Source organism: Erythrolamprus reginae, unplaced genomic scaffold (genome assembly GCF_031021105.1).
Source record: "Erythrolamprus reginae isolate rEryReg1 unplaced genomic scaffold, rEryReg1.hap1 H_31, whole genome shotgun sequence".
Classification (NCBI taxonomy): Eukaryota; Metazoa; Chordata; class Lepidosauria; order Squamata; family Dipsadidae; genus Erythrolamprus; species Erythrolamprus reginae.
Window position 1 is genome coordinate 348303 of NW_027248486.1, and position 11919 is coordinate 360221.

The following is an 11919-nucleotide window of genomic DNA, read 5'->3' on the forward strand; positions in this document are numbered from 1 at the left end:
AATGGTGGGTTGAGTGACTTTGGATCAATAACCAAGATATTTCATTTTCTATTCCTGGAGTAGGCATCAGAAGTTCTCCTCTAATGGAAGACATAACTTGAGGATTCCTCAATGTGAAATTCAACGGAACAAAGTCAGTTGTGTTCTACAATATTGAAGAAAGCTTCCTTAACAAGTTCGTATAATTCACAATGAATAGGAGAATTTTATACCTGGGGAACGGACAGTAGGTAGTTGAGATACTTTGGGCCAATAACTAAAAGATATTTATCAATATTCTTGCAGCGGACATGAGGAGTTCTACTGCTACGGTAAGCAGAACTGGACGATTCGGGAACAAGGTAATTAACAGGAGGAGGTAAGTTCTATTCAAAATATTGTTGAAACCTACATAACTGACTTTCTACTAATCCCAATGAAAAAGGTAAGTTTTACTCCTGGGGGAATTGACAATGGTGGGTTGAGTGACTTTGGATAAATAACCAAGAGATTTCATTTTCTATTCCTGGAGTAGGCATCAGAAGTTCTCCTCTAATGGAAGACATAACTTGAGGATTCCTCAATGTGGAATTCAACCGAACAAAGTCAGTTGTGTTCTACAATATTGAAGAAAACTTCCTTAACAAGTTCGTATAATTCACAATGAATAGGAGAATTTTATACCTGGGGAACGGACAGTAGGTAATTGAGATACTTTGGGCCAATAACTAAAATATATTTATCTATATTCTTGCAGCGGACATGAGGAGTTCTACTTCTATGGTAAGCAGAACTGGACGATTCAGGAACAAGGTAATTAACAGGAGGAGGTAAGTTCTATTCAAAATATTGTTGAAACCTACATAACTGACTTTGTACTAATCCCAATGAAAAAGGTAAGTTTTACTCCTCGGGGAATTGACAATGGTGGGTTGAGTGACTTTGGATCAATAACCAAGAGATTTCATTTTATATTCCTGGAGTAGGCATCAGAAGTTCTCCTCTAATGGAAGACATATCATGAGGATTCCTCAATGTGGAATTCAACGGAACAAAGTCAGTTGTCTTCTACAATATTGAGGAAAGCTTCCTTAACAAGTTCGTATAATTCACAATGAATAGGAGAATTTTATACCTGGGGAACGGACAGTAGGTAGTTGAGATACTTTGGGCCAATAACTAAAAGATATTTATCAATATTCTTGCAGCGGACATGAGGAGTTCTACTTCTACGGTAAGCAGAACTGGACGATTCGGGAACAAAGTAATTAACAGGAGGAGGTAAGTTCTATTCAAAATACTGTTGAAACCTACATAACTGACTTTCTACTAATCCCAATGAAAAAGGTAAGTTTTACTCCTGGGGGAATTGACAATGGTGGGTTGAGTGACTTTGGATCAATAACCAAGAGAATTCATTTTCTATTCCTGGAGTAGACATCAGAAGTTCTCCTCCAATGGAAGACATAACTTGAGGATTCCTCCATGTGGAATTCAACGGAACAAAGTCAGTTGTATTCTACAATATTGAAGAAAGCTTCCTTAACAAGTTCGTATAATTCACAATGAATTGGAGAATTTTATACCTGGGGAACGGACAGTAGGTGGTTGAGATACTTTGGGCCAATAACTAAAATATATTTATCAATATTCTTGCAGCGGACATGAGGAGTTCTACTTCTATGGTAAGCAGAACTGGACGATTCGGGGACAAGGTAATTAACAGGAGGAGGTAAGTTCTATTCAAAATACTGTTGAAACCTACATAACTGACTTTCTACTAATCCCAATGAAAAAGGTAAGTTTTACTCCTGGGGGAATTGACAATGGTGGGTTGAGTGACTTTGGATCCATAACCAAGAGAATTCATTTTCTATTCCTGGAGTAGGCATCAGAAGTTCTACTCTAATGGAAGACATAACATGAGGATTCCTCAATGTGGAATTCAACGGAACAAACTCAGTTCTGTTCTACAATATTGAAGAAAGCTTCCTTAACAAGTTTGTATAATTCACAATGAATGGGAGAATTTTATACCTGGGGAACGGACAGTAGGTGGTTGAGATACTTTGGGCCAATAACTAAAAGATATTTATTTCTATTTTTGCAGCGGACATGAGTAGTTCTACTTCTACGGTAAGCAGAACTGGACGATTCGGGAACAAGGTAATTAACAGGAGGAGGTAAGTTCAATTCAAAACATTGTTGAAACCTGCATGAAAGACCTCATACTAATCCCAGTTTAAAAGGTAAGTTTTACTCCTGGGGGTACTGACAATGGTGGGTTGAGTGACTTTGGATCAATAACCAAGAGATTTCATTTTCTATTCCTGGAGTAGGCATCAGAAGTTCTCCTCTAATGGAAGACATAACTTGAGGATTCCTCAATGTGGAATTCAACGGAACAAAGTCAGTTGTGTTCTACAATATTGAAGAAAGCTTCCTTAACAAGTTCGTATAATTCACAATGAATAGGAGAATTTTATACCTGGGGAACGGACAGTAGGTAGTTGAGATACTTTGGGCCAATAACTAAAAGATATTTATCAATATTCTTGCAGTGGACATGAGGAGTTCTACTGCTACGGTAAGCAGAACTGGACGATTCGGGAACAAGGTAATTAACAGGAGGAGGTAAGTTCTATTCAAAATACTGTTGAAACCTACATAACTGACTTTCTACTAATCCCAATGAAAAAGGTAAGTTTTACTCCTGGGGGAATTGACAATGGTGGGTTGAGTGACTTTGGATCAATAACCAAGAGAATTCATTTTCTATTCCTGGAGTAGACATCAGAAGTTCTCCTCTAATGGAAGACATAACTTGAGGATTCCTCCATGTGGAATTCAACGGAACAAAGTCAGTTGTATTCTACAATATTGAAGAAAGCTTCCTTAACAAGTTCGTATAATTCACAATGAATTGGAGAATTTTATACCTGGGGAACGGACAGTAGGTGGTTGAGATACTTTGGGCCAATAACTAAAATATATTTATCAATATTCTTGCAGCGGACATGAGGAGTTCTACTTCTATGGTAAGCAGAACTGGACGATTCGGGGACAAGGTAATTAACAGGAGGAGGTAAGTTCTATTCAAAATACTGTTGAAACCTACATAACTGACTTTCTACTAATCCCAATGAAAAAGGTAAGTTTTACTCCTGGGGGAATTGACAATGGTGGGTTGAGTGACTTTGGATCAATAACCAAGAGAATTTATTTTCTATTCCTGGAGTAGGCATCAGAAGTTCTACTCTAATGGAAGACATAACATGAGGATTCCTCAATGTGGAATTCAACGGAACAAACTCAGTTCTGTTCTACAATATTGAAGAAAGCTTCCTTAACAAGTTTGTATAATTCACAATGAATGGGAGAATTTTATACCTGGGGAACGGACAGTAGGTGGTTGAGATACTTTGGGCCAATAACTAAAAGATATTTATTTCTATTTTTGCAGCGGACATGAGTAGTTCTACTTCTACGGTAAGCAGAACTGGACGATTCGGGAACAAGGTAATTAACAGGAGGAGGTAAGTTCAATTCAAAACATTGTTGAAACCTGCATGAAAGACCTCATACTAATCCCAGTTTAAAAGGTAAGTTTTACTCCTGGGGGTACTGACAATGGTGGGTTGAGTGACTTTGGATCAATAACCAAGAGATTTATTTTTCTATTCCTGATGTAGGCATCAGAGGTTCTTCTCTAATGGAAAACATAACTGGAGGATTCCTCAATGTGGAATTCAAAGGAACAAAGTCAGTTGTGTTCTACAATATTGAAAGAAAGCTTCCTTAACAAGTTTGTATAATTCACAATGAATGGGAGAATTTTATACCTGGGGAACGGACAGTAGGTGGTTGAGATACTTTGGGCCAATAACTAAAAGATATTTATTTCTATTTTTGCAGCGGACATGAGGAGTTCTACTTCTACGGTAAGCAGAACTGGACGATTCGGGAACAAGGTAATTAACAGGAGGAGGTAAGTTCTATTCAAAACATTGTTGAAACCTGCATGAAAGACCTCATACTAATCCCAGTTTAAAAGGTAAGTTTTACTCCTGGGGGTACTGACAATGGTGGGTTGAGTGACTTTGGATCAATAACCAAGAGATTTCATTTTCTATTCCTGGAGTAGGCATCAGAAGTTCTCCTCTAATGGAAGACATAACTTGAGGATTCCTCAATGTGGAATTCAACGGAACAAAGTCAGTTGTGTTCTACAATATTGAAGAAAGCTTCCTTAACAAGTTCGTATAATTCACAATGAATAGGAGAATTTTATACCTGGGGAACGGACAGTAGGTGGTTGAGATACTTTGGGCCAATAACTAAAAGATATTTATCAATATTCTTGCAGCGGACATGAGGAGTTCTACTGCTACGGTAAGCAGAACTGGACGATTCGGGAACAAGGTAATTAACAGGAGGAGGTAAGTTCTATTCAAAATATTGTTGAAACCTACATAACTGACTTTCTACTAATCCCAATGAAAAAGGTAAGTTTTACTCCTGGGGGAATTGACAATGGTGGGTTGAGTGACTTTGGATAAATAACCAAGAGATTTCATTTTCTATTCCTGGAGTAGGCATCAGAAGTTCTCCTCTAATGGAAGACATAACTTGAGGATTCCTCAATGTGGAATTCAACCGAACAAAGTCAGTTGTGTTCTACAATATTGAAGAAAACTTCCTTAACAAGTTCGTATAATTCACAATGAATAGGAGAATTTTATACCTGGGGAACGGACAGTAGGTAGTTGAGATACTTTGGGCCAATAACTAAAATATATTTATCTATATTCTTGCAGCGGACATGAGGAGTTCTACTTCTATGGTAAGCAGAACTGGACGATTCAGGAACAAGGTAATTAACAGGAGGAGGTAAGTTCTATTCAAAATATTGTTGAAACCTACATAACTGACTTTGTACTAATCCCAATGAAAAAGGTAAGTTTTACTCCTGGGGGAATTGACAATGGTGGGTTGAGTGACTTTGGATAAATAACCAAGAGATTTCATTTTATATTCCTGGAGTAGGCATCAGAAGTTCTCCTCTAATGGAAGACATAACTTGAGGATTCCTCCATGTGGAATTCAACGGAACAAAGTCAGTTGTCTTCTACAATATTGAGGAAAGCTTCCTTAACAAGTTCGTATAATTCACAATGAATAGGAGAATTTTATACCTGGGGAACGGACAGTAGGTAGTTGAGATACTTTGGGCCAATAACTAAAAGATATTTATCAATATTCTTGCAGCGGACATGAGGAGTTCTACTTCTACGGTAAGCAGAACTGGACGATTCGGGAACAAAGTAATTAACAGGAGGAGGTAAGTTCTATTCAAAATACTGTTGAAACCTACATAACTGACTTTCTACTAATCCCAATGAAAAAGGTAAGTTTTACTCCTGGGGGAATTGACAATGGTGGGTTGAGTGACTTTGGATCAATAACCAAGAGAATTTATTTTCTATTCCTGGAGTAGGCATCAGAAGTTCTACTCTAATGGAAGACATAACATGAGGATTCCTCAATGTGGAATTCAACGGAACAAACTCAGTTCTGTTCTACAATATTGAAGAAAGCTTCCTTAACAAGTTTGTATAATTCACAATGAATGGGAGAATTTTATACCTGGGGAACGGACAGTAGGTGGTTGAGATACTTTGGGCCAATAACTAAAAGATATTTATTTCTATTTTTGCAGCGGACATGAGTAGTTCTACTTCTACGGTAAGCAGAACTGGACGATTCGGGAACAAGGTAATTAACAGGAGGAGGTAAGTTCTATTAAAAATATTGTTGAAACCTACATAACTGACTTTGTACTAATCCCAATGAAAAAGGTAAGTTTTACTCCTGGGGGAATTGACAATGGTGGGTTGAGTGACTTTGGATCAATAACCAAGAGAATTCATTTTCTATTCCTGGAGTAGGCATCAGAAGTTCTCCTCTAATGGAAGACATAACTTGATGATTCCTCCATGTGGAATTCAACGGGACAAAGTCAGTTGTATTCTACAATATTGAAGAAAGCTTCCTTAACAAGTTCGTATAATTCACAATGAATAGGAGAATTTTATACCTGGGGAACGGACAGTAGGTAGTTGAGATACTTTGGGCCAATAACTAAAATATATTTATCAATATTCTTGCAGCGGACATGAGGAGTTCTACTTCTACGGTAAGCAGAACTGGACGATTCGGGAACAAAGTAATTAACAGGAGGAGGTAAGTTCAATTCAAAACATTGTTGAAACCTGCATGAAAGACCTCATACTAATCCCAGTTTAAAAGGTAATTTTTCTCCTGGGGGTACTGACAATGGTGGGTTGAGTGACTTTGGATCAATAACCAAGAGATTTATTTTTCTATTCCTGGAGTAGGCATCAGAAGTTCTACTCTAATGGAAGACATAACATGAGGATTCCTCAATGTGGAATTCAACGGAACAAACTCAGTTCTGTTCTACAATATTGAAGAAAGCTTCCTTAACAAGTTTGTATAATTCACAATGAATGGGAGAATTTTATACCTGGGGAACGGACAGTAGGTGGTTGAGATACTTTGGGCCAATAACTAAAAGATATTTATTTCTATTTTTGCAGCGGACATGAGTAGTTCTACTTCTACGGTAAGCAGAACTGGACGATTCGGGAACAAGGTAATTAACAGGAGGAGGTAAGTTCTATTAAAAATATTGTTGAAACCTACATAACTGACTTTGTACTAATCCCAATGAAAAAGGTAAGTTTTACTCCTGGGGGAATTGACAATGGTGGGTTGAGTGACTTTGGATCAATAACCAAGAGAATTCATTTTCTATTCCTGGAGTAGGCATCAGAAGTTCTCCTCTAATGGAAGACATAACTTGATGATTCCTCCATGTGGAATTCAACGGGACAAAGTCAGTTGTATTCTACAATATTGAAGAAAGCTTCCTTAACAAGTTCGTATAATTCACAATGAATTGGAGAATTTTATACCTGGGGAACGGACAGTAGGTGGTTGAGATACTTTGGGCCAATAACTAAAATATATTTATCAATATTCTTGCAGCGGACATGAGGAGTTCTACTTCTATGGTAAGCAGAACTGGACGATTCGGGGACAAGGTAATTAACAGGAGGAGGTAAGTTCTATTCAAAATACTGTTGAAACCTACATAACTGACTTTCTACTAATCCCAATGAAAAAGGTAAGTTTTACTCCTGGGGGAATTGACAATGGTGGGTTGAGTGACTTTGGATCAATAACCAAGAGAATTTATTTTCTATTCCTGGAGTAGGCATCAGAAGTTCTACTCTAATGGAAGACATAACATGAGGATTCCTCAATGTGGAATTCAACGGGACAAAGTCAGTTGTATTCTACAATATTGAAGAAAGCTTCCTTAACAAGTTTGTATAATTCACAATGAATGGGAGAATTTTATACCTGGGGAACGGACAGTAGGTGGTTGAGATACTTTGGGCCAATAACTAAAAGATATTTATTTCTATTTTTGCAGCGGACATGAGGAGTTCTACTTCTACGGTAAGCAGAACTGGACGATTCGGGAACAAGGTAATTAACAGGAGGAGGTAAGTTCTATTCAAAACATTGTTGAAACCTGCATGAAAGACCTCATACTAATCCCAGTTTAAAAGGTAAGTTTTACTCCTGGGGGTACTGACAATGGTGGGTTGAGTGACTTTGGATCAATAACCAAGAGATTTCATTTTCTATTCCTGGAGTAGGCATCAGAAGTTCTCCTCTAATGGAAGACATAACTTGAGGATTCCTCAATGTGGAATTCAACGGAACAAAGTCAGTTGTGTTCTACAATATTGAAGAAAGCTTCCTTAACAAGTTCGTATAATTCACAATGAATAGGAGAATTTTATACCTGGGGAACGGACAGTAGGTGGTTGAGATACTTTGGGCCAATAACTAAAAGATATTTATCAATATTCTTGCAGCGGACATGAGGAGTTCTACTGCTACGGTAAGCAGAACTGGACGATTCGGGAACAAGGTAATTAACAGGAGGAGGTAAGTTCTATTCAAAATATTGTTGAAACCTACATAACTGACTTTCTACTAATCCCAATGAAAAAGGTAAGTTTTACTCCTGGGGGAATTGACAATGGTGGGTTGAGTGACTTTGGATAAATAACCAAGAGATTTCATTTTCTATTCCTGGAGTAGGCATCAGAAGTTCTCCTCTAATGGAAGACATAACTTGAGGATTCCTCAATGTGGAATTCAACCGAACAAAGTCAGTTGTGTTCTACAATATTGAAGAAAACTTCCTTAACAAGTTCGTATAATTCACAATGAATAGGAGAATTTTATACCTGGGGAACGGACAGTAGGTAGTTGAGATACTTTGGGCCAATAACTAAAATATATTTATCTATATTCTTGCAGCGGACATGAGGAGTTCTACTTCTATGGTAAGCAGAACTGGACGATTCAGGAACAAGGTAATTAACAGGAGGAGGTAAGTTCTATTCAAAATATTGTTGAAACCTACATAACTGACTTTGTACTAATCCCAATGAAAAAGGTAAGTTTTACTCCTGGGGGAATTGACAATGGTGGGTTGAGTGACTTTGGATAAATAACCAAGAGATTTCATTTTATATTCCTGGAGTAGGCATCAGAAGTTCTCCTCTAATGGAAGACATAACTTGAGGATTCCTCCATGTGGAATTCAACGGAACAAAGTCAGTTGTCTTCTACAATATTGAGGAAAGCTTCCTTAACAAGTTCGTATAATTCACAATGAATAGGAGAATTTTATACCTGGGGAACGGACAGTAGGTAGTTGAGATACTTTGGGCCAATAACTAAAAGATATTTATCAATATTCTTGCAGCGGACATGAGGAGTTCTACTTCTACGGTAAGCAGAACTGGACGATTCGGGAACAAAGTAATTAACAGGAGGAGGTAAGTTCTATTCAAAATACTGTTGAAACCTACATAACTGACTTTCTACTAATCCCAATGAAAAAGGTAAGTTTTACTCCTGGGGGAATTGACAATGGTGGGTTGAGTGACTTTGGATCAATAACCAAGAGAATTTATTTTCTATTCCTGGAGTAGGCATCAGAAGTTCTACTCTAATGGAAGACATAACATGAGGATTCCTCAATGTGGAATTCAACGGAACAAACTCAGTTCTGTTCTACAATATTGAAGAAAGCTTCCTTAACAAGTTTGTATAATTCACAATGAATGGGAGAATTTTATACCTGGGGAACGGACAGTAGGTGGTTGAGATACTTTGGGCCAATAACTAAAAGATATTTATTTCTATTTTTGCAGCGGACATGAGTAGTTCTACTTCTACGGTAAGCAGAACTGGACGATTCGGGAACAAGGTAATTAACAGGAGGAGGTAAGTTCTATTAAAAATATTGTTGAAACCTACATAACTGACTTTGTACTAATCCCAATGAAAAAGGTAAGTTTTACTCCTGGGGGAATTGACAATGGTGGGTTGAGTGACTTTGGATCAATAACCAAGAGAATTCATTTTCTATTCCTGGAGTAGGCATCAGAAGTTCTCCTCTAATGGAAGACATAACTTGATGATTCCTCCATGTGGAATTCAACGGGACAAAGTCAGTTGTATTCTACAATATTGAAGAAAGCTTCCTTAACAAGTTCGTATAATTCACAATGAATAGGAGAATTTTATACCTGGGGAACGGACAGTAGGTAGTTGAGATACTTTGGGCCAATAACTAAAATATATTTATCAATATTCTTGCAGCGGACATGAGGAGTTCTACTTCTACGGTAAGCAGAACTGGACGATTCGGGAACAAAGTAATTAACAGGAGGAGGTAAGTTCAATTCAAAACATTGTTGAAACCTGCATGAAAGACCTCATACTAATCCCAGTTTAAAAGGTAATTTTTCTCCTGGGGGTACTGACAATGGTGGGTTGAGTGACTTTGGATCAATAACCAAGAGATTTATTTTTCTATTCCTGGAGTAGGCATCAGAAGTTTATCTCTAATGGAAAACATAACTGGAGGATTCCTCAATGTGGAATTCAAAGGAACAAAGTCAGTTGTGTTCTACAATATTGAAGAAAGCTTCCTTAACAAGTTCGTATAATTCATAATGAATTGGAGAATTTTATACCTGGGGAACGGACAGTAGGTGGTTGAGATACTTTGGGCCAATAACTAAAATATATTTATCAATATTTTTGCAGCGGACATGAGGAGTTCTACTTCTACGGTAAGCAGAACTGGACGATTTCGGAACAAGGTAATTAACAGGAGGAGGTAAGTTCTATTAAAAATATTGTTGAAACCTACATAACTGACTTTGTACTAATCCCAATGAAAAAGGTAAGTTTTACTCCTGGGGGAATTGACAATGGTGGGTTGAGTGACTTTGGATCAATAACCAAGAGATTTCATTTTCTATTCCTGGAGTAGGCATCAGAACTTCTCCTCTAATGGAAGACATAACTTGATGATTCCTCCATGTGGAATTCAACGGGACAAAGTCAGTTGTATTCTACAATATTGAAGAAAGCTTCCTTAACAAGTTCGTATAATTCACAATGAATAGGAGAATTTTATACCTGGGGAACGGACAGTAGGTAGTTGAGATACTTTGGGCCAATAACTAAAATATATTTATCAATATTCTTGCAGCGGACATGAGGAGTTCTACTGCTACGGTAAGCAGAACTGGACGATTCGGGAACAAGGTAATTAACAGGAGGAGGTAAGTTCTATTCAAAATACTGTTGAAACCTACATAACTGACTTTCTACTAATCCCAATGAAAAAGGTAAGTTTTACTCCTGGGGGAATTGACAATGGTGGGTTGAGTGACTTTGGATCAATAACCAAGAGAATTCATTTTCTATTCCTGGAGTAGGCATCAGAAGTTCTACTCTAATGGAAGACATAACTTGAGGATTCCTCAATGTGGAATTCAACGGAACAAACTCAGTTCTGTTCTACAATATTGAAGAAAGCTTCCTTAACAAGTTTGTATAATTCACAATGAATGGGAGAATTTTATACCTGGGGAACGGACAGTAGGTGGTTGAGATACTTTGGGCCAATAACTAAAAGATATTTATTAATATTCTTGCAGCGGGCATGAGGATTTCTTCTAAAGTAAGCAGAACTGGAAAAAGGTAATTAACAGGATAAGGTAAGTTATTTTCACAATATTGAGGAAACTTGATGAATGACTTTTACTTCTGGGATTACATGAGGTTTATTCCTGGGGTTACAGACAATGGTGGCTTAGTGACTTTGGATCAATAACCAAGAGATTTTTATTTCTATTCATGCAGTGGTCATGAGGAGTTCTACACCTAACGTTAGCATAAATGGAGGATTCATGAATGAACAAATCAACAGGAGAATTTGAGTTCTATTCTATAATATTGTAGATAGGTGCCAGAATGATTACACTATTCACAAGGAGTTTTACCTCAATGGAACGGAAATGGTACGTTCTTCTCCTACGGAATGCATAAGTCAGGATTCGTGAATGAGGAAATCAACAGTTTGTGGTAAGTTCTATAAAGCTGCTTGAATGTCTTTGCATCATTCATAAGGAAAAGGTGAGTTTTACTTCTGGGGTACGGGAATGGTTTGTTAATGTCTTTCAGCCAATAACCAAGAGATTTTTATTTCTTTTTCAGAAATAGGCATGATAGGTTCTACTCCTATGGTCAGCTTGGCTGGCGTTTTTGTGACCGAGTAAATCAACAGGAGAAGGAGAATTCTGTTGTACAATACTCAGGAAAGTATGGAATCTATACCTGCTAGAAGCATGACTGTAGCTGATTGGGTTAAACAACCGTGCATAAGTTTAACATACTTATGCATGGTTGGCCGAATTTATCGGCTGGTCAAAAATTGTGCCAGGGCCAGGAAGAACTCCACCTCCGGCT

General features: G+C 37.6%; 1 long non-coding RNA gene across 1 annotated transcript; it reads left to right on the plus strand.

Annotated features, from left to right (window-relative positions):
* Positions 1-10928: 10928 nt before the first annotated feature.
* Positions 10929-11670, plus strand: LOC139155596 (uncharacterized). The gene is made up of 3 exons (XR_011557096.1): positions 10929-10998; positions 11109-11151; positions 11314-11670. It is a non-coding gene; the product is annotated as an uncharacterized lncRNA (long non-coding RNA).
* The last annotated feature ends 249 nt before the right edge of the window (positions 11671-11919 follow it).